This window comes from Silene latifolia, chromosome 9, assembly GCF_048544455.1.
Source record: "Silene latifolia isolate original U9 population chromosome 9, ASM4854445v1, whole genome shotgun sequence".
Taxonomy (NCBI): domain Eukaryota; kingdom Viridiplantae; phylum Streptophyta; class Magnoliopsida; order Caryophyllales; family Caryophyllaceae; genus Silene; species Silene latifolia.
Window position 1 is genome coordinate 180,860,398 of NC_133534.1, and position 23,477 is coordinate 180,883,874.

The 23,477-nt window shown below is 38.1% G+C and overlaps 1 long non-coding RNA gene across 1 annotated transcript; it reads left to right on the forward strand.

Annotated features, from left to right (window-relative positions):
- Positions 1–13,105: 13,105 nt before the first annotated feature.
- On the forward strand, positions 13,106–15,216 carry LOC141598387 (uncharacterized). The gene is made up of 3 exons (XR_012523476.1): positions 13,106–13,234; positions 13,333–13,442; positions 15,132–15,216. It is a non-coding gene; the product is annotated as an uncharacterized LOC141598387 (long non-coding RNA).
- Positions 15,217–23,477: the final 8,261 nt, after the last annotated feature.

Sequence of the window (23,477 nt, forward strand, 5' to 3'; positions counted from 1 at the left end):
AGCGGTACCAATCTCGCGCAGAATCCTTCAAGGATTATAAGAACATCACCCCCCTTTACTTCATCCTGAGTCACCCCAGCCGGTATAGGTATGGAACAGCAGTAGTCTGTGAAAATTTCCATATGCTTTGAAGGATCCTCATCTGGTAGACCAGCAAACTAATTTCGCTCCACTAAGTCAATATAAGAGGAACGAAATTCGAACTGACCAGTAGTAGGGGTAGGTAACACGTGCCTCTTTGGGAGGTGCTGCTCTTTTGGCTGAGGATTGTCATATATCGTATTCATGTTCGCCAAACTGAGAGTACTCAAGTATTCCTCTCAAAAACCTGTCTTCTAACTGTGCAAAAGCAAAACTAGAAGCAAAGGTAAGCAACGGCCTCAAGGGACCAAAGTTCCTTGAGACAAGAAAAATAAACTAAAAATAAAGAAAACAGAATTACACCGTCTCCCCGGCAACGGCGCCAAAATTTGATACCATCGTTTTGTATCAAAATTAAATTTATAATTCCAAACTAAAACTATAGCTAGTGATAGTAAGGGTCGAACCACAGAGAGACAAGATTAATTTTGTTTGTTATTTCCAGTCTATAAAAGTAGCAATTAAGTGGGGGTTTTGAAATTGGTTGACTAATTTGACTAATTGCTAAAATAAGAATTTCTCAACAAGATAAAAGGAAGATCGGGAACTTCGGTTCACCATGGCTAAGGTCAGGTCAAAAGGGTAGTAGAGGTCATATGATACGGCCTTAGGAAATATGAGCAAGCCTTTCGATCAATGCTCAAAATTAACCTTACGGTCTTCTAATTCCCTAGAATTTCTCAAAGCTTTCGCTCAAAGGAAATTCCAAATCTAATGACAACCTAACCTACTAATCTTTCAATCTAGCAAGATAGGTTTATCAAAAAGTAATAAAATCAATATGTAAGAAAATCATACTAATAAAATTGACCCTAACTCATGCCATGGCTCACCTCGTTCCCAATCAAGGCAATTAGCTACTCATGACTAAAACTATAACAATTGCAAAATTAAAGGCAAAGAACAAGATTGACATAATTGAAATTGAATTAAAGACAAAGGAATAAAAGATGAATCTCTGAAAGTAAATTAATAACAACAAGTATTGAAATAACAAGAAATTAAAGAAGAAGGAATTTGCATAAAATCTTACTAATTAGATGATGAACAAAGTATTCAAATTCGATTTTCGTCGTCCCTTGCGAAAACTAGATCTAAAAGCAGTTCTTGAATAATGAAAAGCATAACCTAAAATTGTAGCTGCGTTCCACTGATAAACGATGCCAAAAGTTAATTACAAATTGGGCTTTTAAAAGTCTAACACGAAGAATTAATCTCATCTCGCAGACTGTTCGATCGACTGGTGTGCATGGTCGATCGAGTGGTCATAGCAGAACAGTAGCGTCTGAAGAAGTTCCACGGTCGATCAACTGGTGAACATGGTCGATCGACTGGCTGAGCTGTGCAGTAGCCTCCTGTCCTCTTCCAAACAACCTCTAAGCTCCATGCACGCATCCCGAGGTGAGTGAGTACGAACTTCCTTCTTCTAAGCTTCCCTGAAGTTGCCTCCGGAGGACGATTTAGGCTTGATTTAGCCCACTTTCACTCATCCCTACAATAAATCATAGAAATTGCAAAGTAAACCGTTTCGGGAGAAATAGTAGCCTTAAGCTAACAATTATGCATGGAAATACGTGCCAAAACTGCAAATAAAGTGTATAGAATATGCACGTATCACCACCTTACCCGCTCGAGGCGTCCATATCAAAATGTCACTCAAACGAGTGGTCCAGTCGCTACTAACACCAATGTCATCACACCAAATGACGGCGAAGATACTTGTCCTGAGCACTTATTGAAGCAACTTCAAACGACAACGGATGATCTTTCAGTCTGGCAACTATTTGCAAGTTTATTTCCTCATCGCCAGGCTTCACTGCCAGGATTGGCTAAATTGAACGTGGCACACGACTCTACACCCGATGACGTCGTCAACCTAGTCTTCCAAGACTCAGTCAATCTAAGTAACCCAGTTACTTTCTCAGATGAGGACTTGCCTCCCTTTGGCGTCACTCATAACCTCACCCTATACATCACAGTCACATGCTTGAAGAAAAACGTACCAATGACTTTGGTGGATGATGGCTCCGCAGTCAATGTCATAACACTAAAAATAGCATATAAGTTAGGCATGAAAGAATCAGACTGGACTCCTACTAACCAAGGCGTTCGGGCGTACGATGGAATGCGACGTAAAGTAGTGGGCCTAGTTAACCTTAGTGTGGCCACTGGGCCAGTCGAGCGAAAGGTTAATTTCCAGATAGTGGACATCGAGGCATCTTTTAATATACTTCTGGGTAGGCCCTAGATTCACTCTTCCAAAGCAGTAACATCCACTATACACCAAAAGATCAAGATCCCTCTAGATGGCAAGGTAGTGACAATCACCTCGTCGCCTATCAAGGCTGTTATAGAGAAAATGTCAAGAAACCAAGTAGTTGCAGATCTAGTGTACGAGCTTGGAGGATTTAAAATCATAAACCTTATAGAGAATGAGCTGGCTCCCTTTTATTTCGACCCATACGCGAACTTAGTGGTCAACCACATGCTCTAATCCCAGGGCTACTTCCCAGGAATGCAACTAAACCTTATCAGAAAGAGTACATTTCACCTATTAAGGAAGGTGATTCCCAAAAGATACCACTAGGCTTTGGGTACAAACCAACGAAAGCCGAAACTACTCAAGTTCGGGATCGCAAAAGTAAGGGAATCCAAATGCAACCCTATCTCCCTACACTAAATGGCTACTTCATTACAGTAGGGGATTGTGAACATTTGCAGGTACAAAGGCATTCAACTAGCTAGAATCGAGGTCTTCCACGATTGCTACTTCATTCCTCCAGAAACGGTTCCTACCGTGAAAATTTATCAGACACCTTGTCTCGACGATGAGGTTGTTAGCCTTCAATTTGAAGAGGATCGATTCGTCAGGATAGCGCAGGATGAGATCATTACCATGATACTTAAAGACGACCATTTCAACCCTACGACGCTGATCACTAACGCCAGCTAAAATCAGCTGAAAGGATGGAGAAAGTCGATCAAATGGACCAATAATCAAGGAAGGGTCTTCAAGCTCACAACTGGAGAAGGAGAGATGTTCAAAGGAGAACCCGAAGACGATGAATTCGAGTCAGAGTCGGAATTAGAGTCGGAGTCGAAGCCTAAGTCTAGAGAAGTCGCTAGAGAGTCTCCTCATGTCGTCACTCCCCACACCTCTATCTCGCCTAGCATAGTATCGCCTAGTAACAGTAGCTTGGGGCATGTCCCAGCAATTGTCCCTTTACTGCCACTGAGTACTGCGCAGATGGCTTCTTTGTTTCAGCTATTTTCAAACATTAATATGAATAAATCTGATTCTGCTTACTCCTTGTGTTATTCTGAATGCAATTCTATTTACAATGATAATGAGGATGATCCTGACCCAGACTTAATTGAATTACCTCCCTGTATATTTAAAGAAATAGTAGAAGATGGGGAAGGGGCACCAGTTATAGAAAAAACCGAACCTATCAACGTAGGAATGGAGTTAGAACCCCAAGAACTTTGGATAGGGAAGACCCTAGACCCAACTAAAAGGGCAAATTTCATCAACACCCTACACGAATTCAAGGACATCTTTGCTTGGTCCTACAAAGACATGCCAGGAATCGACAGGGATATTGCAAAACATCGCATTCCAATCAAACCAGGTTTCAACCCGTGAAACAGAAGCTTCGTCGTATGAGGACAGAGTGAGCTCTAAAGATTAAAGAAGAAGTCGGTAAGCAATTTGAAGCTGGATTCATCAAACTTTCCGAGTATTCAGATTGGGTGGCTAACATAGTCCCCGTTCCCAAAAAGGATGGGTGAATCCGGGTTTGTGTTGATTTCAGAGACTTGAACAAATCGAGTCCTAAAGACGACTTCCCTCTACCACACATCGATATATTGGTAGATAATACAGCGGATCATGCGTTGTTATCCTTCATAGACGGGTATGCAGGGTATAACCAAATTAAAATGTCCATAGAAGATATGCACAAGACATCCTTCGTCACTCAGTGAGGCACATACTGCTATACTGTTATGCCATTCGGGTGAACGAAAAAAAAGGAGCTTTATACTAACATATTCATATATGTTTTTGTTAATTTACTCATAAAATTAAATAGTGATCTTATGCATGCAAACAATGAACAAAATAAAGAAGAAATATTCATCCTTACATATGGTTTTCGGATCAAAGGGCACAAGAGAGTTCTCCTACTCTCTTGTTCTTGAGCTTTCCTTAATGGATGAACAAGGATTCAAGATGAGAATCCCTCCCAAGGATTTATACCCAAGATAAACTCTTAATAAAACTAATATTATTATTACTAGAATAATATTAATTTTGTATGAAAATTGACCCAAAAATATTTGGTTTCTCTATCAAAACCGGTTGGGAGAGAGGAAGAATAGAGGAAATTTTTATCTTTCTAAAACTCTTGTTTTTAGATGGATGAATGAATAATAATCACTAGTAAGTATCTTAGTGAATATTGGGCAAAATAAGAAGAAAAACCACAAGGGTTTTCTTCCCAAAACCGGGTGGGAGAGGAGGAACAAAGGAGCCAATGCATGCTCAAGGTTGCCTTCACAAGAACATGTAGGCATGCAAGTCTAGTATTAGGTAAACATGATTATGTTTACCACTAATACAATTAACCTAATATTTTCCTAATCCTCTCCAATATTTCGGTCAAGAGGAAAAAATGGACTCCATTTTATCTTTGTCAAAATGTCAATTTGTCATATGTCACATGTCACATGTCACATAAATTTATTATGTATTTTTAACATATTAAAAATCAACGTATTAATAAAAATACGTCATATACAAAAATCGACCTAGTAATTCATAATTACTTGTACCAAAATATTTTACCAATTATAAATCACAATAACTTGGATTTATAATAATTAATTCAATTTCAATTGTTTCCTTAAACAATAATTTCATCTGAGTAATGAAACAATTCGATTACTTAGACCGTATCTTATTTAATCAGATTACAATGAGATACGTAAATTTTACTTCCAAAATCGTCCGTCAATTTTCAAGTAATTTAATTAATTCGTAACGTTATACGATCAATTAAATGATCAATTAAGAGTAATATCCTTTAGGTATGACCTAGGGGATCAACTGATCACCACCGTCGCACGACAGTAATGTCAAACTCTAGTCAGCCAACCATTACCGATATGTGTGGACCAGTTGACAGTAAAAATACTTCCCAATTGTATTCTTTTAAAATGAGACTTAAACATGTGATCATCATGATCAACAGTTGTGATCGCATTATTGTCGGAGGACACATATTCCAACAATCTTCCACTTGTCCTCGACAAGTGTGCGTCACCAATTCTATTGTCCTATTACTATCTCCCACTCAATGCAAGGTGTCTTTCAGGTCGTACTTGCAAGTGATCATATCGAGAGTGGTTTCCTCGATCTGGAGAATAACTGATTGACCGAATTTATCCACCATGGATTCATTCCGAGCGTGGCAACGCATTTCCAGTTCATTACTCCTCGAGTGGCCCTGAGATATTGTTATAACCCTGACTAGGGGTGGACAATTCCTATCGCACTCATTCCCTTTGACTAGCCAAAGCCATCATAACCCAAAATGTGCCCATTTGACCCCATTTACGAAGGTCGTAGTAACACAAATCAAAGTTAATCTGAAACTGTGCCATCTTAGGCGAATAGTCTTTAGTCAAAAGAATCGACTCATTTGAATACTTAGTAGCTCTCGCCACGACCAGGCTATATAAATTTGCCAGAACTCTATAAGCGGTCATTAGGCCCGACAAAATGTTCTTAACAATCTGCCTATGTGATCGACTAGTCATCTCACATGACTCTATGGCACTTGAACTTGCCATCAATCGCATCACACTCTAGTCACTTCGAGACGTCACCTCATACAAGTGACTATGGGCAAATACTATGTTAATCCGTGTTCACTTTAACGGGGTTCAATTGTCACTACAACCCGTTTGGATGTAACAATGTATAAATTAAGGATAAAAGACAAATGTGATTATGAACATGAATAAAAACAACACTTATATTTCATTTCAAAATCTAACATAGACTTGGTACACGTTTAAGTCCCATGGACGCCATATGTCCATCATGTTTAGCCTGCGATAAAGGCTTGGTGAGCGGATCGGCTATGTTGTCATCCGTCCCAACCTTACAAATCGCAATTTCCTTTCTTTCAATAAAATCTTTTATTACATGATATTTTCTAAGTACATGTCTAGATCTATTACTAGACTTCGGCTCCTTAGCTTGGAAGATCGTCCCACTATTATCACAATAGAGAGTGATGGGATCATTAGCGGTAGGTACTACTTTTAGACCTTCCGTGAATTGCCCGATCCACACAGCTTCCTTGGCAGCTTCTGATGCTGCAATGTACTCAGCCTCCGTTGTTGAATCCGCGGTTACAGCTTCCTTGAAGATTCTCCAGCTTACGGCACCACCATTGAGCATGAAAACGAAACCAGCTTGTGATTTCATGTCATCTCTATCTGTTTGAAAACTTGAGTCCGTGTATCCATTAACACGCAGCTCAGTGTCTCCTCCAAACACAAGGATAGATTCCTTAGTTCTTCTCAAGTACTTAAGGATGTTCTTGACGGCTATCCAGTAACTCTCACCTGGATTTCTTTGATATCTACTCGTCATGCTCAAGGCATACGAGACATCAGGACGTGTGTATATCATGGCATACATGATTGTTCCAATAGCGGAAGCATAAGGGATCGTCTTCATGCGTTCAACATCATGGGGTTCGGAGGGAGATTGAGTCTTGCTCAATATCGTCCCAGTTACCATAGGTACCAATCCCCTTTTGGATTTGTCCATGCTGAACCGTCGAAGAATCTTATCAACATAAGACTCTTGACTTAGTGCCAATATCCTCTTGGATCTATCTCTATGGATCCGGATACCTAATATGCGTTGTGCTTCTCCTAAATCCTTCATTTGGAAGTGGTTACCTAACCACTTCTTAACAGAAGACAACATCGGAATATCATTTCCAATGAGTAGTATGTCATCGACATACAAGATTAGGAACACAACATTGCTCCCACTAAATTTCATGTATAAACATGGTTCCTCAACACTTCGAGTGAAACCATTTTCTTTTATAACATGATTGAATCGATGATTCCAACTTCTAGATGCTTGCTTAAGACCATAAATGGATCTCTTAAGTTTGCACATTTTGTTAGGATTTTTAGAATCAACAAAACCTTCGGGTTGTATCATGTACACCTCTTCTTCTAAATGCCCATTTAGAAAAGAGGTTTTGACATCCATTTGCCATATTTCATAATCATGAAATGCGGCAATCGCTAACAAAATCCGTATGGATCTTAGCATGGCTACGGGTGCGAAGGTCTCATCATAATGGAGACCTTGGACTTGGGTAAATCCTTTTGCCACTAGCCTAGCTTTGTAGACATCATCATGTCCTTCTATGCCATTTTTGATTTTGAATATCCATTTGCATTGAAGAGGTCTTGCCCCTTTAGGCAAATCTACCAAGTCCCAAACTTGGTTTTCATGCATAGAATCCATTTCGGACTTCATGGCTTCAAGCCATAAGGAGGAATTTGGACTAGAGATTGCAGTCTTGTAGGTGGCGGGCTCGTCACTTTATATAAGCAATACATCGAGTGTTCCATCTTCTTCGATAAGTCCCACATATCGATCGGGATGGCGTATAACTCGGCCCGTTCTTCTAAGTGGAGGAGGGACAACCGCATTAGACGACGAAGGAACATCTTCTTGCGTCTCTACCTCGGTTTGTGGCTCTTGAACTTCATCAAGTTCAAAATTTCTCCCACTCTGTCTCTTAGAAATAAACTGATTTTCTAAGAAGACAGCCTCGCAAGACACAAACACTTTGTTTTCTTGAGGTTTATAGAAGTAGTAACCTCGTGAGGTTAAGGGGTAACCTACAAAGATGCACTTTTCGGATCTTGGGGCAAGCTTGTTGTCGTTCTTTATCTTGGCGTAAGCATCACATCCCCAAATTTTCATGTAGGATATATTAGGAACTTTTTCCGTCCACATCTCATATGGAGTCTTTTCGGTGGCTTTAGTGGGAGAATTGTTCAAAGATCTTATTGCGGTTTGAATCGCAAATCCCCAAAACGAGTTTGGTAACTCGGTTTGACTCATCATGGATCGAACCATATCAAGTAGGGTTCGATTTCTCCTTTCGGCAACACCATTGAGTTGTGGTGTTTCGGGTGGAGTAAGTTGTGATATAATACCACGACCTTTCAAGTGTGAATCAAATTCAAGGCTAAGGTATTCTCCACCACGATCGGGTCGTAGTGCCTTAATCCTTTTGTTCAATTGGTTCTCTACTTTGTTTTGAAAATCCTTGAATTTCTCATACGCTTCACTCTTATGCTTCATTAAATAGATATACCCATATCTACTCAAGTCATCGGTGAAGGTTATAAAGTAGTCATAATTACCACGAGCGGTGATACTCATTGGTCCACATACATCGGTGTGTATGAGTCCCAATAGTTCACTAGCTCGTGTCCCTTTACCACTAAAAGGATTACGAGTCATTTTGCCAAGTAGGCAAAATTCGCATGTACCATATGATTGATAATCAAATGGTTTAATCACATTAGTCGAAAATAATCTTTTGATGCGATTCTCGTTTATGTGACCTAATCGACAATGCCAAATGAACGCTTCACTTGGGTCACTTGATTTGAGTTTCTTTGATTGAATGTTATAAATATCATTAGTCGGATTTGAGGTCTCTAAAATGTAAATGCCATTTATGGAAGAAGCTTGGCCTATAACCAAATCATTCCTTGAAATAGTACAACGATTGTTCTTAATGACAAAACAAAAACCGTCCATGTCTAGCATGGCGATTGAAATAATGTTTTTAGAGAGTGTAGGCACATAAAAACAATTATGTAAATACAACTCAAATCCATTAGGCAAAGCTAGAACATAAGTTCCTTTGGACTCGGCCGCTACTCGAGCTCCATTTCCAAGGCGTAGATCCACAACTCCCTTTCTAAGCCTCTCCACATCTCTTAAACCCTATAAATGATTACAAAGGTGAGAACCACAACCGGTATCTAGTACCCATGTCGTAGTGGAAGTATAATTTATATCAATAACATAAATTTCCTTAGGAATTTTACCTTTTGGAGTGATGATTCCTTCCCTTATATTTCGCAAATACACGGGATAATTCCTAAGCCAATGTCCCATGCCATAGCAATAATGGCACTCATCATTAACTTGCTTGAAGTTTTTGATTTTCTTTCCCTTCTTCTTGAACTTTTTGCCCTTTGAAGCAAGAACTTGATTGCTTGAGCTCCCACTAGTTTTGGCATCTTTATCTTCCAGAGACAAAGACCCTATAGATTGTATGAGGTAGTCTTCCTGAGACGGACTCACACGAGATCTAGTAGTAGTAGGTGGTTTAGAAGAAGTGATGAAGTTAAGGTTTCCATCCGAACCTATCCCAAAATGAAGTTCTCTAGTAGTGTCGAAATCATTGTTGGAGCAAACGTCGTCAAAAACATTGTGGTAAGACTCAATAGTTATCGGTGCGGTAGCATTTGATTGATTCATTGTAATGAACTACAAATATGGAGGAAAAAGGAAATATTAACATTTGTCTTTTAATATCATACTTGTATATAATTAATAAGATATGAGCATTTATATAGTGACCTCTACCCAACTATTATAAATGATTGCAAGACCCAAATTCATATTAACTTGGGCACGGTGTGGCCGATAAAACCTTTATCAATATAACTCGGTGGATTAACGCTTTAATCAATTCTAATTTTAGAACTCTTGGTCGATAATATTACATTAACATTTATCTTTAGCCCAAAACACATTCAACAAGGGCACGGTGTGGCCGATAAAACCCTTATCGAAAAACGTTTGTTGAGTTCAATCCAAATTTCGAATAAATGTGTCCATGATCCAAACCCAATTTAACTTGGGCACGGTGTGGCCGATGAAACCCTTATCAACATGAATTCGGTGGATAGACATTTATCACCCACTTCCCCTACGTAACAAGGTTTGTACCCCGGTGTGGCCGAGTGCACTCCCTCACGAAATAGGTTTTCATGGTTTCTACTCTTTGGTAATGCTATGTCTCAATTGATTGTTTTAGCGAGAGGTCATGTCAATTTATTATCTATCACGTTTTAAGTGAACTAAAGCGGTGAAAGATGATGCATGTTTTAGTTATGGCGACTTAACGATGCATGTGACATATAAATAAAATGCAAAGCATAAAAAATTCTAGTATGGCCTTCCTAAAATAGAAAAACTATTTAACTATTACATATTCGGAAACCAACTCCATTGGTCCCTTGAACTTCGGTTGTGGCACGCATCTCGATGTAACACCGTCTTTATGTATCACCATCTTGAAGAAATCCGTCTTTGGGAACTCCGAAATAAATAAAATTACATAACAAATTACATAATTTCCTATTATACATTTGTAACTAAAATAAAATAAATCTATTAAATTACAAAACGGTGATACGAGATCACAATAAATTACAACCGAATCGATGTTTCCATACATTTCGGGTAATACCAATTAAAAACTAAGGCCATACTAAGTAAAATTACATAATTCAAAAATTATATAAAATTAAAATATGACAATCATAAATAAAATGCAGCATTATAATATGTATGAACATGCTTAATTTTATGCCCAATCGCCTTTAAAGAGCAAATATCGTAAATTAATCAGTTTTTACGGATTTGCGTGATTTAACTTATTAAAATCACAATAATTACATAAATTCATATTTATGTACAAGTTAATTACCCTAACCATCTTAGGACTCAAAACTTAGTCTTCACTAATATTTTGATAATAACTCAACTTGATTTCTTAATATTGTTCATTATGGACCAAAAATACAAAATTATTCAGTAAACTTCAAATTAAATCATAAAAATTTCAAATAATTTCAAATTTTGAAATTTAAACTCATGAAAATTCTGGAAAAATACAACGACACTCATAATGTTCAAAACTTTGGTTAAAAATTTCGAAAATTTATCAAGAAAAACAATGTTGAGGTTTATCGGTCTTAATAAATATGACCATTAAAATATGAGAAAATATATTTTCATCAACTTTTCACTTTTAGATCTGAAATATATGATAAAATGCAACATGTGACGTTTTTCCTTTAGTCATGAAGTATGTTTTAGCATTATAACTAATTATAGTCACTATTTATGTGATTTTTCATCAAAAATTCATAAATCATGCAAAAAGACTTCACTATAGCCAAATATTTTACACACATCTTGTAAAATTGCATTTGACAACATACTAAATTTCTATGACCATATTCGAAATTTATCTCATATTAACCTATTATTCACCTAAATCCGATTTTAATAATGAAAAATCCATTTTTCCAGCATAAGAAGTCCAAAAATTATGAAAATTTACAGGTCAACTCAAAATAATATATGTGATAACATATCCAGAAATCACTGGAAAATTCGAAGTTTAGTTAATTTTAGTCCGAAAATGACATTTTATTCATAAAATCATATTTTTAATGCCATTATTATATAATATGAACAATAAAAATCCATAAATTAACCGAAATATCCTAAAATATTTTAGGACCAGAAATTTTAACATGAATAATGATTTTCGTGATATATCATAATAACACAAATTTAACAAGTTTTATATGTTAATCGTATAACTCGGAAAAACTTTTAACCGATTTGCATGCAAACAACCATGGCTCAAGATACCGATTGAAGAAAAAAAAAAGGAGCTTTATACTAACATATTCATATATGTTTTTGTTAATTTACTCATAAAATTAAATAGTGATCTTGTGCATGCAAACAATGAACAAAATAAAGAAGAAATATTCATCCTTACATATGGTTTTCGGATCAAAGGGCACAAGAGAGTTCTCCTACTCTCTTGTTCTTGAGCTTTACTTAATGGATGAACAAGGATTCAAGATGAGAATCCCTCCCAAGGATTTATACCCAAGATAAACTCTTAATAAAACTAATATTATTATTACTAGAATAATATTAACTTTGTATGAAAATTGACCCAAAAATATTTGGTTTCTCTATCAAAACCGGTTGGGAGAGAGGAAGAATAGAGGAAATTTTTATCTTTCTAAAACTCTTGTTTTTAGATGGATGAATGAATAATAATCACTAGTAAGTATCTTAGTGAATATTGGGCAAAATAAGAAGAAAAACCACAAGGGTTTTCTTCCCAAAACCGGGTGGGAGAGGAGGAACAAAGGAGCCAATGCATGCTCATGGTTGCCTTCACAAGAACATGTAGGCATGCAAGTCTAGTATTAGGTAAACATGATTATGTTTACCACTAATACAATTAACCTAATATTTTCCTAATCCTCTCCAATATTTCGGTCAAGAGGATAAAATGGACTGTAACACCCCGTAAATTTGAAGACCTTTATTATATTTTAAGAGTAATATTTTAATCTATTTTAATTTAATATTAATTTATTTGAAATAAAATTTATTTGATAAAATATAACTTTATTTTATTTTGAAGAAATGTAATCATTTCTGATAGTTTAGAAATGTTTAAAAGTGATTTAAACTATATTTAAACCTTTTCCTTTGTTAAAATAGATTTCGGATAAAAGTCGTAAAATTGGGATTTTCCCATTTCTTACGGTCGTTGGGTAAACGAGTTTGGATATTGGGCATATGAGTACTTAATCTTTTAGTAAAATCGTGTTTAAGAACTTTACTTTTCTCGGAAATCGCGTTCGACGAATATTTCTAATTTCCGTCGAAACGAACCAAAACGTAAACAAATGACCCATCTCCCCATGTCTTTGGCTGTCCACCTACCCTCCATTTGTCCCCTCTTCCAATTTTCATTTCCTCCATAACTCAATCTATCTCTTCCTTCTCTCAAACACCAAAAACCCACTAAAAATCCTCCTTACAATCCCTAAATCCACCATAAATCCTTCATTTCTCCACCAATTTGCATAAAAATTATATATTTGGAATCCTCTTTTCATCCTTCATCTACTAGTAAGCTTTATTTTCATTTCCCTTAATTTTTGTATAAGACACTTTTTTTTAGGGTTTCGAATTTAAGCTTAATAATTGTGTTTTTGTTGTTCTTATAGGTGAAGAATTTGAAGATGAGTTAGGTGACTCATATGTTGTTGAAGATGAAGAGTAATTTTGGGTTTTAGAAGCTTTCTCAAGTTATTACTTGTCTCTTTGCTAGCTTAAGGTAACTATTCCGAGTTACTCGACGAATTAATGTCACATTAGTAGTTGTATTTGTTGTTTGTTGTTGTTGTTTGTTGTTGTTTGAGACGATCTTGTTGATAAATGAATGAATGGAGTAAGATGAGTATGCTTATGTTTAATTTATGTTACCCATTTGTATATTATTGTTTTGAACAAATTTGGATGAGGAATTATGTGTTGTGACAAGTACGTGTTTTGGCTGGAACGCGTCAGTACCAGACCGAGACGGTTTTCAATGTTTCCAAAACTATGACAGATTGAACGGCGTCGAAAAATTAGGTGGTTTAGCCACTTGAATCACTCAATTCGGAGTCCGTATGAGTAAATGGCGTCGTTTTATCGATAAAATTTATAGAAAAGTTTACCCTTGTGTGAGACGGTTATTTATGCTATTTTATTATGCGAGAATTTTGTGGAATTAGTTATTTTGTAAGTTGGAATATATTTTCTTATGTTGATAGTCTTTCACATGATAGAAATTGGAATAGTGCATGAAAATGATTTTGTAATGAATTTTATGATTTGGGCCAAAGAAGGCCAAGACTCTGAGCTGGGCCAGATTGACCGAACGAGTTTGGTCAAGCTAGGTTTAAACCGGTCAGCCTCGATTTGACCGATGACCCGTCGCGGGACTCGGGTCGAGGGTTTGTCTTTGACGTGAGATTGGTTGTCATTGGATGTTTTATGTTATGCCTTGATATTTGTAATTATCATTTCACATGTTGGTTGTTGGATGCTTTGGATGCCTTATGCTTGAGTCTTGTTGCCTCTTTGCCATTTTAGCTTGTTCTCATGGATTATGGTACTGTTGGTTAGCTGGAATTTGGATTATTATTGATATTGGAGATATTGTTGGATTGTCAGCTGAATATGCTCTTGCGTAGCCTTTCATATGCTAAGGTGTGTATGATCATTTTTGTGTGCAAGTTTGGACTCTTTGCCCCTCTTATGGTTAAGTGGGTGTCCTACTTGTCTTGTGTGGTGTTGGTATCTTAGACCATCGTCATAGATAGGCCATTATAGTCTTTGACGAGTGTATGTTCACAGCTTAATAGCCTTTGTGTCTTAGCTTGGTGGGTTTATATCCAAGTTAGGGCATGACCTCCTGACGTACTCGTAGAAGTATGTGGTCAGCTTAAGTACTAGCCAACCCTTTGGTGGACTCCTTAGGGGTACTCATGTGTGTGATCATGGGTCTTGGATGCGGTATTTTCCGCATGTCGCTAGGTCTGCGCAGGTTTATGACTAGGGTGTTTACCTTACCTCGTGGTATAGACTCGAGTTACAGAGTGACTATTGACTGTACTAGGAATTTATGCCTGTCTCTAGATATATTGTCCTTTCTTGTTTGATGATTCTATGAATCATAGAAGGTGAGATGCAAGCCGGCTATGGTTGATAGAGTTTGGATTCCTGGAGGTTATGTGATTCACATGATAGTGTAGTATGAGTCGGTCTAGTATTCACATGCTAGGACTATGTGTTGTTTTATTGTTGTTCACATGATAAGCACAATTGTCTAGCATCTATATGCTAAGGCTATGTGTTATTCATATTCATATTCTTATGTTTACATGTTATATTAATTATGACATTTCGTGGCTGGGAGAACTCGGAGTTACTCCCCACTGACTGTGGCTTTCGTATTTGTATAAAATGCGATTGACAGGTAGGTGATGCATATATGGGGTACATGGACGAGCTAGCGAGCAAAGTAACCTTGGGACCTAGATTGGCTTTATCTTATTGTGACCCTTAAACACTTTTTTATGACATATACTTTTGAGGGACATATGTCTCCCTTTTTCATATTTGGGTTGTATAACTTTGTTTCGCGACTTTAGCGATGTTTTATTTATGAGATTTATTTTAGGCCTTGCATGTTTGACACCTTCCCTTTTGGATATTTTTATAACAGGTTCAGGTTTTAAAATTTACAGGCTTTTACCCAAATGAACCTATTACAAACATATCCATGCAGTTTTTATCTACAATTATGTGTTTACTTTTCCGCAAGAAATGAGGGTGTCACAGTTGGTATCAGAGCATATTTGCTCCCGACGCACGTTTGTGCACCCCCAATATAAATAGCTTGACCTTAAAATAATAAACTTGAGAGATGGGTGGGATGGGTAGACTTAGGACCTTATGTTGTAGTCTCTTTGTGATTGCTATTTATTAGGTGCTTTCTCTTTTGCAAGATGGCTCCTACAAGAAACGTTGATAATGCAATCTTACAAGCTCTTACTCAGATTCTCCAGAACCTGCAAGACATACAACAAAACCTACAAAACCAACCTCCTCCTCCCCCTCCTCAGTTTCCAGAAGGTGAAAGACCCGGTTCTTACACTTGGGTGGCAAGTCAATTGACTCGAAACAAGACTCAAACTTATGGTGGTGAAGTAGACCCGGTAGCACTCACCGAATGGTTTCGTGAATTGGAGAAAAGCTTTACCTTGTATGATGTTCGTGAAGAAGACAAAGTGAAATTGGCTTCTCATTTCCTTGTGAAAGAAGCTGATAGATGGTGGTCCATGACTAGCCCTACTTCCACTCTTGAGCCTGGCTTTGGTTGGGATAGCTTTAAGGATCTAGTTGAGGCTAGGTTCTATCCAAAAGAGCTGAAACAACAAAGGCTTAAAGAGTTTATGAATTTGAAGCAAGGAAGTCTTTCTGTCCAAGCCTTTACCGACAAGTTCAATGAACTTACTCATTATGCTTCGAGACTTGTCAAAAATGAAGAAGAAAAGGCTTTCTTTTACCTTGACAAGCTTACTCCAAAGCTTAAGAGCTTGATCCGTAGGGATTCTACTTCCTTTGTCTCAATCTATGATGATACATTATGGGCCGAGAGCTCTATTCGGGCTATTGATGAAGAGGATCGTGCTTCTCGTACTTCCCTTGGCAAGAGGCCACTCTACTCCACTTCTAGGCCTTATGTTGCTCCTTCTAGACCCTTTGTGCCTACTTCTTCCCCCTCTTATCCTAACAAGAAGAGGTCTGTTCCGAGTGGACAAGAAAATCAAGGTGCTCGTGTTCTATCTCCTAGCAACGACAAAAATCCTAAGGGTCGTATGTGCTATCATTGTAAGAAGCCTTTGCATCCCGGAATTCGTTGCTTTGATAAGAAAATTGTGTGTTTCTCTTGCAACAAGCCTGGACACAAGGCTAATGAGTGTCCTGAGAAGAAGACTACTACTACTCCTGCTGTTCCTGAGAGGCCGAGAGGTCGCATCTTTGTGATGAGCCGTGCTGAGGCTGAGGCACACCCAGACATAGTCACTGGTACGTTCTTAATATTTGAGGTCCCTTGTTTGGTTTTATTTGATACCGGTGCTTCTTTGTCATTTATATCGATGAAATTCTCCGACAAGTTACCTCTTGAACCTTCACTTGGAGATAGTACATCAATATCTTTACCCTCCGACGACATCTTCTCTTGTTCTTATATTTATTCGGATGTCTCTATATCGATAGCGGGATCTATTTTCCCGGCTAATCTCCTTCGATTTCCACTTGAGGAGTTTGATGTTATTTTGGGCATGGATTGGTTATCTACCTATCATGCTCGATTTCAATGTCGAGATCAAAAGATTGTTCTTAAAAGCCCTTTGGGTACTCGCGTATCTTATCAAGGAGTTAGAAAGCAAACAGGTGTGAAGTTGATCTCAGCTATGAAGATGGTGAATGCTTTGAAGAAGGGTCATCAAGCATTCCTATGTGTAGTGACTACTTCTAATTCTTCTTCTCTTCCTCCCTTGAAGGATGTTCCCATTGTTTGTGAATTTACGGATGTATTTCCCGATGAATTACCCGGGATTCCTCCTGAAAGAGATGTTGAATTTTCTATTGACCTAGTTCCCGGAACCGGTCCTATTTCTAAAGCTCCTTATCGTATGGCACCTTCCGATTTGAAGGAGTTGAGAGTTCAACTTGATGACTTGATTGAAAAAGGCTTTATTAGGCCTAGTGCTTCTCCTTGGGGTTCCCCCGTCCTCTTTGTAAAGAAAAAGGATGGATCTATGCGACTTTGCATTGATTATCGTGAACTCAATCGTGTGACAATCAAGAACAAGTATCCGCTTCCACGAATTGATGATCTCTTTGACCAATTGCGTGGTGCTTATACTTTTTCCAAGATTGACCTCCGATCGGGTTATCATCAAATTCCGGTTCGTGAGTCCGATATTCCTAAGACTGCTTTCAGCACGAGATATGGTCATTTCGAATTTAAAGTGATGCCCTTCGGATTGACTAATGCTCCTGCTATCTTCATGGATCAAATGAATCGTACCTTTAGTGAGTACCTCGATAAGTGTGTGGTGGTGTTCATTGATGATATCTTGATTTTCTCAAAGAATGATGAAGAACATGCCCTACACCTCCGTATCATCTTAGACATTCTACATCGTCAAAAGTGGTATGCTAAGTTCTCGAAATGTGAATTTTGGTTGCATCAAGTAACTTTTCTTGGACATGTGATATCCAAAGATGGTGTTATGGTAGATCCTTCTAAGATTTAGGCCGTTGTTGATTGGAAGAGTCCGAAAAATATGACTGAGATTCGAAGCTTTCTCGGTTTGGCGGGTTATTACCGTCGATTCGTGAAAGATTTCTCTAAGTTAGCGAGACCGATGACTCAATTGTTGAAGAAGGAGTCTAAGTATGTGTGGACCGATGAGTGTGAGAATGCCTTCTTAGAGTTGAAGACTAGGTTGACTACCGCTCCGGTGTTGACCTTACCTGAGGATGGTGTGGACTACGATGTTTATTGTGATGCTTCAAAGCATGGCCTAGGTTGTGTCTTGATGCAAAACCGAAGGGTTATTGCTTATGCTTCTCGACAGCTGAGAATTCACGAGGTGAACTATCCGACTCATGATCTTGAATTAGCCGCCGTGGTACATGCCTTGAAGACATGGAGGCATTACCTTATTGGAGTTCATTGCCGCATTTATACCGACCATAAGAGTTTGAGGTGTATCTTTACCCAGAAAGAATTGAATATGAGGCAAAGAAGATGGCTAGAGTTGGTGAATGATTATGATGCCGAGTTGATTTATCATGAAGGGAAAGTAAATGTGGTGGCCGATGCTTTGAGTAGGAAGACTAGTCACTCTTTGAGCACTATCCGTGTGTTACCTGATGAAATTACCACGGAATTTCAAAAGTTAGGGATAAGCCTTGTTGGGATGGGCTTTGACTATCTTAGTGGCTTGAGTGCAGAACCCGATTTTTACCGTGAGGTCCGTACTTGCCTACCTGAGGATGCTACTTTCAAGTCCATTCAAGCAAAAATCCAACTTGGGCAAGCTAAGGATTGTGTGGTGGATAGTGATCGATACCTTCGTTACCAAGGTAGGATGTATGTTCCGAGAGTAGCCGAGTTGAGGAAGAAGATCCTTGATGAAGCTCACCTTTCTCCTTACTCTACTCATCCGGGTGGTGACAAGATGTATAAAGACTTGAGATTACAGTTTTGGTGGACTAGGATGAAGATTGATGTCCTAGAGTATGTTAGCAAGTGTCTTACCTGTCAGAAAGTGAAGATTGAGCATCAGAAACCCGGGGGTTTGCTACAACCTTTGGATGTTCCCCTTTGGAAATGGGAGTCCATCTCCATAGACTTTGTGATGGCTTTACCTAAGACTGCTAGCGGAAAAGATGCGGTTTGGGTGGTTGTAGATCGATTGACCAAATGTGCTAGGTTTATACCTATCAAGGAGACATGGAAATTAGATGTCCTAGCTGGTGCCTACGTGAAAGAGATCGTACGCTACCATGGAGTGCCTAAGGATATAGTTTCGATCGTGACCCTAGATTCTTTCCCGTTTACGGACTGCTTTGCAAAAAGCCATGGGTAGTAAGCTACGATGAGTACCGCTTTTCATGCCGCTACGATGATGGGCGGATCGAGAGGACTATCCGGACTTTAGAGGACCTCCTCCGTGCTTGTGCTTTAGACTTCCACACTTCTTGGGAGAAATGTTTACCTCTTGTCGAATTCTCCTACAACAATAGCTATCATTCCTCTATCAAGATGTCACCTTATGAGGCTTTGTACGGTAGGAAGTGTCGTAGTCCTGTTTGTTGGGATCAAGTCCAAGATGCTCATGTGTTGGGACCCGATTTGGTGACTGAGACCATCAATCAGGTTCAGATCATTCGAGAGCGTATGAAAACCGCTCAAGACCGACAAAAATCTTATGCCGATGTCCGTCGTCGACCACTTGCCTTTGAGGTTGATGATCGAGTGTTCCTTAAGGTATCACCTATGAAAGGGGTGAAACGGTTTGGTATGAAAGGAAAGCTGAGTCCCAAATACATTGGACCTTTCCGTGTGCTTGAGAAGATTGGCCCCGTTGCTTACCGTTTGGAGTTGCCCCCGAATTTGAGCAAGGTTCATGATGTCTTCCATGTATCTCAGTTAAGGAAGTACATTAGTGACCCGAGCCATGTCATTCAAGAAGAAATCCCAGATTTGGAGCCTAACTTGACTTTGGAAGAAAGGCCAATCCGAATCCTCGAAAGAGCAAACAAGCGACTTAGAAACAAAGTCGTGCCGCTAGTTCGTATCCTTTGGCGTTGTGGAAATGTCGAAGAAGAAACTTGGGAGCCTGAATCTTCTATGTTAGCTAAATATCCCGAACTCTTCTCGTGAGGTACTTTCCGTTCCTTTATCTAATTCTTGTGAGTTTAGCTATCCTTTCGAGTGTTCCCTCTCCTTCTCTTAAATACTCTCCGCGTTAGTAGTCCTTGCTTAGTTGTTTAAAAGTCGTAGTTAGAGTTTGGTCATAGCTAGTGGAGTTATTATCCTTATTATAGAGTTTCGAACTAAAGATTTTTGGAAATGTTTTAATGTTTTCCACTGGTTTTAACATCAATGAGTGGTAAAGCTCGTTATTGGAGACGTCCGATAATTGGTTTTCTCATTTGTTGGTGTAAAAATATATATTTTTATGTCTTTGATTTGGAATGTTGATGTTCTTGAACGGTAAGACGAGGATATTCCGTTCCATTGAAAAGACACTTATATTTCATACATTCATATTCTCAAGATTTTGTTTACTTGATTTTAAAGAGATAGACCTACATATATACAATGTTCCTTCTTCTAAGTTTCGGGGACGAAACTTCTTAAAAGGAGGGATGATTGTAACACCCCGTAAATTTGAAGACCTTTATTATATTTTAAGAGTAATATTTTAATCTATTTTAATTTAATATTAATTTATTTGAAATAAAATTTATTTGATAAAATATAACTTTATTTTATTTTGAAGAAATGTAATCATTTCTGATAGTTTAGAAATGTTTAAAAGTGATTTAAACTATATTTAAACCTTTTCCTTTGTTAAAATAGATTTCGGATAAAAGTCGTAAAATTGGGATTTTCCCATTTCTTACGGTCGTTGGGTAAACGAGTTTGGATAATGGGCATATGAGTATTTAATCTTTTAGTAAAATCGTGTTTAAGAACTTTACTTTTCTCGGAAATCGCGTTCGACGAATATTTCTAATTTCCGTCGAAACGAACCAAAACGTAAACAAATGACCCATCTCCCCATGTCTTTGGCTAGCCACCTACCCTCCATTTGTCCCCTCTTCCAATTTTCATTTCCTCCATAACTCAATCTATCTCCTCCTTCTCTCAAACACCAAAAACCCACTAAAAATCCTCCTTATAATCCCTAAATCCACCATAAATCCTTCATTTCTCCACCAATTTGCATAAAAATTATATATTTGGAATCCTCTTTTCATCCTTCATCTACTAGTAAGCTTTATTTTCATTTCCCCCAATTTTTGTATAAGACACTTTTTTTTAGGGTTTCGAATTTAAGCTTAATAATTGTGTTTTTGTTGTTCTTATAGGTGAAGAATTTGAAGATGAGTTAGGTGACTTATATGTTGTTGAAGATGAAGAGTAATTTTGGGTTTTAGAAGCTTTTTCAAGTTATTACTTGTCTCTTTGCTAGCTTAAGGTAACTATTCCGAGTTACTCGACGAATTAATGTCACATTAGTAGTTGTATTTGTTGTTTGTTGTTGTTTGTTGTTGTTTGTTGTTGTTTGTTGTTGTTTGAGACGATCTTGTTGATAAATGAATGAATGGAGTAAGATGAGTATGCTTATGTTTAATTTATGTTACCCATTTGTATATTATTGTTTGGAACAAATTTGGATGAGGAATTATGTGTTGTGACAAGACCGTGTTTTGGCTGGAACGCGTCAGTACCAGACCGAGACGGTTTCCAATAATTCCAAAAATATGACAGATTGAACGGCGTCGAAAAATTAGGTGGTTTAGCCACTTGAATCACTCAATTCGGAGTCCGTATGAGTAAATGGCGTCGTTTTATCGATAAAATTTATAGAAAAGTTTACCCTTGTGTGAGACGGTTATTTATGCTATTTTATTATGCGAGAATTTTGTGGAATTCGTTATTTTGTAAGTTGGAATATATTTTCTTATGTTGATAGTCTTTCACATGATAGAAATTGGAATAGTGCATGAAAATGATTTTGTAATGAATTTTGTGATTTGGGCCAAAGTAGGCCAAGACTCTGAGCTGGGCCAGATAGACCGAACGAGTTTGGTCAAGCTAGGTTTAAACCGGTCAGCCTCGATTTGACCGATGACCCGTCGCGGGACTCGGGTCGAGGGTTTGTCTTTGACGTGAGATTGGTTGTCATTGGATGTTTTATGTTATGCCTTGATATATGTAATTATCATTTCACATGTTGGTTGTTGGATGCGTTGGATGCCTTATGCTTGAGTCTTGTTGCCTCTTTGCCATTTTAGCTTGTTCTCATGGATTATGGTACTGTTGGTTAGCTGGAATTTGGATTATTATTGATATTGGAGATATTGTTGGATTGTCAGCTGAATATGCTCTTGCGTAGCCTTTCATATGCTAGGGTGTGTATGATCATTTTTGTGTGCAAGTTTGGACTCTTTGCCCCTCTTATGGTTAAGTGGGTGTCCTACTTGTCTTGTGTGGTGTTGGTATCTTAGACCATCGTCATAGATAGGCCATTATAGTCTTTGACGAGTGTATGTTCACAGCTTAATAGCCTTTGTGTCTTAGCTTGGTGGGTTTATATCCAAGTTAGGGCATGACCTCCTGACGTACTCGTAGAAGTATGTGGTCAGCTTAAGTACTAGCCAACCCTTTGGTGGACTCCTTAGGGGTACTCATGTGTGTGATCATGGGTCTTGGATGCGGTATTTTCCGCATGTCGCTAGGTCTGCGCAGGTTTAGGACTAGGGTGTTTACCTTACCTCGTGGTATAGACTCGAGTTACAGAGTGACTATTGACTATACTAGGAACTTATGCCTGTCTCTAGATATATTGTCCTTTCTTGTTTGATGATTCTATGAATCATAGAAGGTGAGATGCAAGCCGGCTATGGTTGATAGAGTTTGGATTCCTGGAGGTTATGTGATTCACATGATAGTGTAGTATGAGTCGGTCTAGTATTCACATGCTAGGACTATGTGTTGTTTTATTGTTGTTCACATAATAAACACAATTGTCTAGCATCTATATGCTAAGGCTATATGTTATTCATATTCATATTCTTATGTTTACATGTTATATTAATTATGACATTTCGTGGCTGGGAGAACTCGGAGTTACTCCCCACTGACTGTGGCTTTCGTATTTGTATAAAATGCGATTGACAGGTAGGTGATGCATATATGGGGTACATGGACGAGCTAGCGAGCAAAGTAACCTTGGGACCTAGATTGGCTTTATCTTATTGTGACCCTTAAACACTTTTTTATAACATGTACTTTTGAGGGACATATGTCTCCCTTTTTCATATTTGGGTTGTATAACTTTGTTTCGCGACTTTAGCGATGTTTTATTTATGAGATTTATTTTGGACCTTGCATGTTTGACACCTTCTCGTTTGGATATTTTTATAACAGGTTCAGGTTTTAAAATTTACAGGTTTTTACCCAAATGAACCTATTACAAACATATCCATGCAGTTTTTATCTAGA